The 7,000-nt window shown below is 41.7% G+C and overlaps 1 long non-coding RNA gene across 1 annotated transcript in view; it reads left to right on the forward strand.

Annotated features, from left to right (window-relative positions):
* The first annotated feature begins 3,280 nt into the window (after positions 1 to 3,280).
* Positions 3,281 to 7,000, forward strand: part of LOC117244066 — a 38,985-nt gene continuing 35,265 nt past the window's right edge. Inside the window, exon 1 of the long non-coding RNA XR_004496472.1 lies at positions 3,281 to 3,500. This is a non-coding gene — a long non-coding RNA (uncharacterized LOC117244066). The remainder of the gene's footprint in view (positions 3,501 to 7,000) is intronic.

Raw genomic sequence — 7,000 nt, forward strand, 5'->3', positions numbered from 1 at the left:
CCTAGGCTGGTGTCTGCATGTATATATCATCACTGAGAAGAAAAAAACTGGTACTTCTTCTTATCCTGGTATCTGACATTTCTCATTTCATACCTATTTATTTTCCCTCTTCCTTGCTTCCACAAAAACCAGAGAACTTTTCCTCCATCTCCTACAACTCCTTCCTTGCTGACAGTGAGGCTGCCTGTCCAACATCTACACATTTGGCCTTCCAGAAGGGAAAGACAAGAGGAGAGAGGAGTAGGAGAGGAGGACAAAGTCTGTGCCTGGGCTTCATTATGAGATGGAGTTGGGATGCATCTAGGCTGCTGGACAATGGAAAACACTCTCTTATTGCCTGTAAGAAATTCTTCACCTTTATGGCCTTATGAAGAGAAAGATGAGAGGAATTCAACAGAGATTTCTGTCCATGGAAAGCAGTATGCTGCAATTACATTATTTTGTCCATGTTATTTAGGAGGTGCACATCCTCCTGACAACCAGCCTTTTCAACATCAGTACTTGTTAAATATTTCATGACAGAAGTATCAGGACTTTCTGATGTAGTCACATCCATTTTCTTGTTACTCTGAACAGACTTCAGTGAGAAAGGTTAAAAGTACAGTAACTCCATGTGAGGAGAGAGAGGTGGAGAACTGTGAGAATCACTGCTAAAACAGTGAAACCAGAGGTCACCTTTTGCTCCCACTGTCATTGTCCTTTTTGGTCAGAGTGGTTGCTCAGATGTAAATAAGGACTGAATACAAGTTGAATTAGTTAAAAGCTTACTCATCTGAAAGACAATAGAAGTTTTCTTAATAATATCATGGGGATCAAGACCCAAGCCCTGAGCATCAACATGATGAGAAGGTGGTGTTGTCTGTTGCTGGCTTGCACTCAGTGCCAGCAAAAATAAAGTCTGCATCACAAAAGTGATCCCAGGTTTTACAAGTAAATGGATGAATTCATGGGCTAGCATTTCAGAACCAAAACTCTAGACTTAAAATACAGCTACATGCATCACCTGGTCAACCAGGCCATTTTGTTAAAAAAAAAGTCTACTTGACACCCTAGAGCAGTTCCAGAAGCTAGTTGCTGTAGTGAGGCCTTACTTTCTGTCTCAGTTGCTGTTTGTTCCCTAAGGGAATGCCCCTAGGCTACCCCTGGCACTTCAGCTGTTCTGTTTACCCACTTGCTCATCCAGAATTCACCCGCCTCCACATGGTGTTCCTTGGCATTCTCGCTAGCACAGAACTTGCAGTAGCTCTAGCTTTGCTTGTCTCTGCACACGGTGAGAAAAACGCCTGCATAATACAATCCAACACACAAATGCCCTGCCACCTGGCCAGAGGCTGCCTGCAAGGCACTGCTAGGGAGATACCAGAGCTTCCACACTGTCCTACTGGCTTTTCCCATCAGGCAGCTCATCGCATCGAGGAATCACGCTGGCTTCGTCTGCTCTCGTCTGCTGTCCCCTGCAGTTTGGCAGAAGCATGCTCTGAAGAGACCTAGCAAGAGATAATGCTGATTAACTCCTCCTCAGACATCCTTGGGTCTGGATGCACTGAGGTGCCATGGCAATGAGAACAGTAAGAATGTCTAGACAGACAGACAGACAGACAGTAGTCCCACAGATAGGAGAGAAATTTCCTAGCAGAAATTTTGTCAAATTAACTGTTAACGTGTTCAGAACAAAAGAATATGGGAATATGCAGTCCATGTTTATGGTGAACCTAATGAATGCCTGCTATGATAATTTTCATAGGATACCACAGAGCCTCTGGCAAATACACAATTAATAAAATACTTCTAAAATTAAAATCACCTCCAATATTTGACAAGCTGTGTGATCAAAAGGGCTTCTTCAGTAGTACAGGGTTTTCTAAGTAGTGATAAGTAGTCAAACCAGTCTTCCAGATCACAGTTCTTAAAATGATGGAATTAAATAATCTTAAAAGACTGTCTCTTATACAGCCTATACTTAAAAGTCACCACAACCATTTCTGATAAGGATTTCAAAGTATAAGATCCATTTCTGTTATAGATGTTGATCAGCTGTGCACCATTGCCTTATGTGCATTTGCCTTGATAAAAATAAGTCTTGAATTGACTCAGGTGCAGAAATTAGGAGTTGCCTTGAATATGTTTGTTTGCCTGTTCTCCAGCATAAATTATGTTTGTACAATAAAGGCACTGCTCTCCAAAGGGCTGAGCACCTGCAGCTCACATTCCACTCAGCTGGAGCTGTAAATGCCAAACAGCTCTGAAAAGCCAGGGTTGTAACTGTTCCTTTGGATGAGATTTATCCAAACAGTATTGATCCACAACCAAATCTCTGTATCAGGCTGCCCTTCCCTTTTAACTTACATTTTTCACTTAGAGGCCTCGATGCTGTGTCAGGCATTTGCAATAATTTTGTTTAATTAAGACTGCAGTGAAAGGTAAGAAAGGTAAAGATGTGCCTTGTTCTGCAGTACAATAAAAAATAAGTAAATATAATTCCAGTGAATTATCCATCACCCAATGCAGAGACTTCTACTTAATCTAATCACTGGTTAATTAGATTGTCTGTTTTGTTTGATCAAATCTACTGTAACAAAATCATCTGCATTTGCATTGTCCTTTATTTTGATGATTTTCTATTATTAAAAAGGTCATTCTCAGGTCAACATAGGCCTGTATTTGTTTTTTAATGCAACAGAATTTCACATTACATAAATATCTCTGCAGAACCCAGTTTGAGGTCCAGACTTTTAGAGCTATGCAAGAACTGAAGGATCTAAAATCTAAGATTTTCAAATTAATTACATGCCTCTCTGGTTTACAAGCAACATCTCTGACAACCTGTGCTACATTCAGTGGGGCATTTCTCAGAACCAACAAGGTATTTAAATGGGGAGTGAGGAACCTAAATGGAAAATAATTGTAAGAAAGGGTTTAGGTTCAGTTTCATTTCTAATTTAGAGCCAGCTCATTTCCCCCATGGTGGTCTCAGGGCAGGCCATGGTAGTGCAATGCTGCTGTGCCTGGAGCTGAACTGCTCAGCTGGTGGATGGTACTGTGTTAAGTGGTGGTGATTTGGTTGCTTGTCTGACTCTCTAGAGAGTAAGTCCTATTTTGGCTTTCATTGAGATTTAGAGATGTTTTACCTTCCCTTGAGTTAACAGGTATGCTCACCTGATGTAGTTCTCTATCCTAGCTGCCAGGAGTGAAGTGGTACACAGGTTAAAGGCAGCCTAAAAAGCAGACTATTCCTGGGTAGTTTAGAATGGAAAATATTATGGACTACTGTTGAAGGGATTATGGTGCCTTGGTCCCATATTGACGTTATCTTAGTGCACAGAGGACACCCTCAAGCTACTCAAGCTGGGATAACTGATAAGCAGCCAGACCAGAACTGGGACACTGAAGGGTTCAGAGGACCTGAAAACAAGAATAGCAATGACTCCCTAAATTTTCCCATGTAAATGTCAATACCGTGGCATTCACCACTTCTCTCTAAAGTCCTGTTTAAGACCACGGTAAGTACATGAGGGAAATTTCCTTATCTTGAATTTGTGAGAGCTGGGGTTGGTGATAAGAGCAGGGATAGTATAATAAAGTGTGCTAATCTCATCACAGCAATCCTGCTGTGCATACTGCTCACGGGCAGCTCTAGGTATAGGCAAAATAGGCAGTTGCCTATGGCAACAGACTGCTGGTGAAACCAGGATGAGTTCAGGCTCCTGCAGTGCCTTTGTCAGTGTTAGTGCCCTGGAGAGCCAGCCTGGTGGCTGTTGCTGGAGGAATAAGGACGTGAGGCCATGGCTTTTAAGAGCAGTAGTAAAGATCTGAGGTTTTCCTTGCAGTTGTTGTCATCCACCCCTTGCTCCCCTGAAACCCCTGGCATAGCAGAATGGAAAGAGTGACTCTCCAGGACCCTTCTGTGGCTCTACTGATGCTCTTTTGCAACAAAATTCAGTATTGCCAGCACTTCTGAGATGTTTGGAGCTGCCCTGGTTCTGGCTGGGTTAATTTTCTTCCTAGTAGCTGGTACATTGATGTGGTTTGGATTTAGTAGGAGAATCATGTTGATAGGACACTGATGTTTTTGCTCAGTAGTCCTTACCCTAAGTAAAGGTCTACTCAGTTTCCCATGCTCTAACATCAAGCAGGTGCACAAGAAGCTGGGAGGGAGCGTGGCCAGGAGAGCTGATCCAAACTGGTCAAAGGGATATTCCATAAAATGGAACATCATGTTCAATACATAAACTGGAGGGAGTTGACTTGAGTTCTACTGATTGCTGCCCAGGGATGGGATGGACATCTGTCAGTGGGTGATGAGCAGTTGAATTGTGGATCACTTGGTTTTCTTAGGGTTTAATCCTTTATTTTTACTATCTTCCATTTTATGTATTATTGTTAATCATTATTAACAATTATTATTATTATATTTCAATTATTAAACTGCTCTATCTCAACCCATGAGTTTTACCCTTTGTTTTTTTCCTGCTCTCCTCTCTTTGCCATGGGAGGGCTGGGGAATGAGTGAGAGGTTGTGTGGTGCTTAGCTGTTGGCTGTGCTTAAACCACGACAGGAGCTGACTTGCATCACAGGGGTCCAGCAGGATTACACTTCCCTGGGGCAGCTTGAGGTCACCCAGACTTACATCTTTGCGGGCTTCCCAGAGCAATGGCAGCACCAACACAGGCAGAAGTCAGGAAAGTGTCATGCAGCAGCAGGAGACGCAGGTCAGAGCTTGCAGAAATGTGCAGGTGAAGATCCAACAATTTTTCATGAAATCATGCCAGAGAACTAGGGATGTTTCTGTGCTAAAATAACACAAACATGCTAAATGAAGAAGAATTGTTGCTGGGTCATTCTGGGAGCTGAGTCAAAGCCAAAACACACCAGTTTCACATTTCTAGCCCTCCCTGTTGTATCTTTAACACAAGGGGAGCCTGAACATAATTTGTGCTGTAAAGTCAAAAGCATAACTTCCAATATTTTTGCATTACAAAACAATTCCTTAAAAGTAATGCTTTCTCACTCCATCACCGGGAAGCACAGGAAGAAGTGCTTTTTTTGAAGAATTTTATTCCAAGTCTCATGTGCATGTGTGTCTGTGTGCATTCCTGTTTACAGAGCACTGAACTGTTTGCTTTGTTGCTTCATTACTAGAAATACCTTCTTGCAAAACAATACATGTTTAGAAAGGGATTTGGTGATGGGGTGAGGTAGCTTAAAGTTTATTTTTTGCTCTTGTTGCCAATTGGTGCTGATGCCTGCTGCTTAAGCAAGAAGGGTGATTGGAAAAAGCAGCTCCTCTTTTCCATGTTCATAAGTAATTCACTGCTTTTGGCAGTGGACTGCAAAGATACAGCAAGGGCACAAAGTTAACAGCCAGACACGTACTGACTCACACCTCTCCACAGAGAATCTCCTTCTGGGCTCAAACAAGGTGAGGTTCAGCTCTGCCTCAAAGACCTACTGGTGGGTGTCTGGGGATATTGCATATTCCCTGCCTTACTTAGCATGCTTTCCATAGCTGAGCAGTGTAGGATTCCTACATACCTTGTCTTGCCTGAAGCACACCTGCACATAATGTCCTGATTTTTTTATTTTTTTTTTCTTTTAGCTGCAGATTGTTTTGAGTTTCAGTGTTAACCCAGAGCCAGCAGAAATGAGCAGCTCAAAAACTTGTGGGAGTTTAAAGGAGGGTCAGCAGCTAGTCAGTCAATAATTCAAAATTCATCCATGCTGTTCAGTATTTCTGGCTGTTTGCTCCTAGAAATTGTGCATAGGGAATTTGATTCATTTATTTGTGTCACTGCTTTGGAATCAGTAATAGAGTTGTCATACCTCCAGCTTAGTTAAGGTGATATTTTTCTAGACACCTCTTTTTCTACCACCCCAGGTAGATGTATTCTCCCTGAGGTCGTGCCTGTTCACTGAAAGCAGAGTTATGCCAAGTCTCAGTCCTGAAAAAGTCTTCCAGCAAAACTCCCACAGCATTCTTGAAGCAGTGACTATGGAGACCTTTTCACAGAGATGCTTTTAAATTTGCTCTTTATCAGTATTCATAGACTGATGGATCGAAGGATGGGAGGAACCATTGGATCATCTCTTTTGACCTCCTGAAGCCCTTAAATGTCATCACTTACCCTTGCACTGAACTCATGTTCAGCTGTAGAATGTATTTCAGCGGGAAAGGAAAGTTGCCAAGGGACAGAGAATCCAGCAGTTATTGTGGTGATCCCCCTCCTTGGCTGTAAGGAGTCTACCCAGCATTGCAGCAATGCCTTGGGGACACATCACAAGGCCTGAGGCCCAATTATGCTGGCCCCACTACGCATAATTTCAAAAGACAGCTGATGCCCCAGAGAATTCAAAGACTGTAAAGGATATGTGAGGCTTAATGTCAAATAGAATATTATGCAGTTGGTTTCAGGATGCTTGGCCAAGTGAGTAAAAAATTAAACGATACAGTGGCCTGAAGTAGTTTAGAACCGAGAGCTGAAACACATCAGGCAGATACAAGGTTTGCACAAATGTCACAGGCACAGAAGGAATGATTCAGAGAGGACAGCTAACCCTTAGCATGGGGGCATCATTTATAAATCTAAATAAATGAATAGAATATGAAGAAGAAATATAAAATAATAATAAACAGAGGAAAAATTCAATCAGGTCCCTGAGGAATAAGAAGAAAAAGTAATCTTGTGGAGAGCTGGACTCTGATCTTTTTCTGAGCTCCACGTGCCTGCATTCCCTTTGCAAAATGATAAATAATTGAAATAAACAGCAGACTAAAGGATTTCCAAAATGCTGGATAAAATCCTCTGCCATGTGTGCAAAATATTAATATAAAAATACTAATATTTCCTTATATATATATTTGAAAATCTGAATAGAAAGAAATAAAAGGAATTCTCTTTTCTTATTTTAAATTCTCTTTTCTACAAGAAAGGGAGAAAGAGTGAGAAAGAAGGAGGAAGGAGGGAAGGAGGGAAGTGAGAAAGAAAGAAAGAAAGAAAGAAA

This window comes from Parus major, chromosome 3, assembly GCF_001522545.3.
Source record: "Parus major isolate Abel chromosome 3, Parus_major1.1, whole genome shotgun sequence".
NCBI lineage: Eukaryota > Metazoa > Chordata > Aves > Passeriformes > Paridae > Parus > Parus major.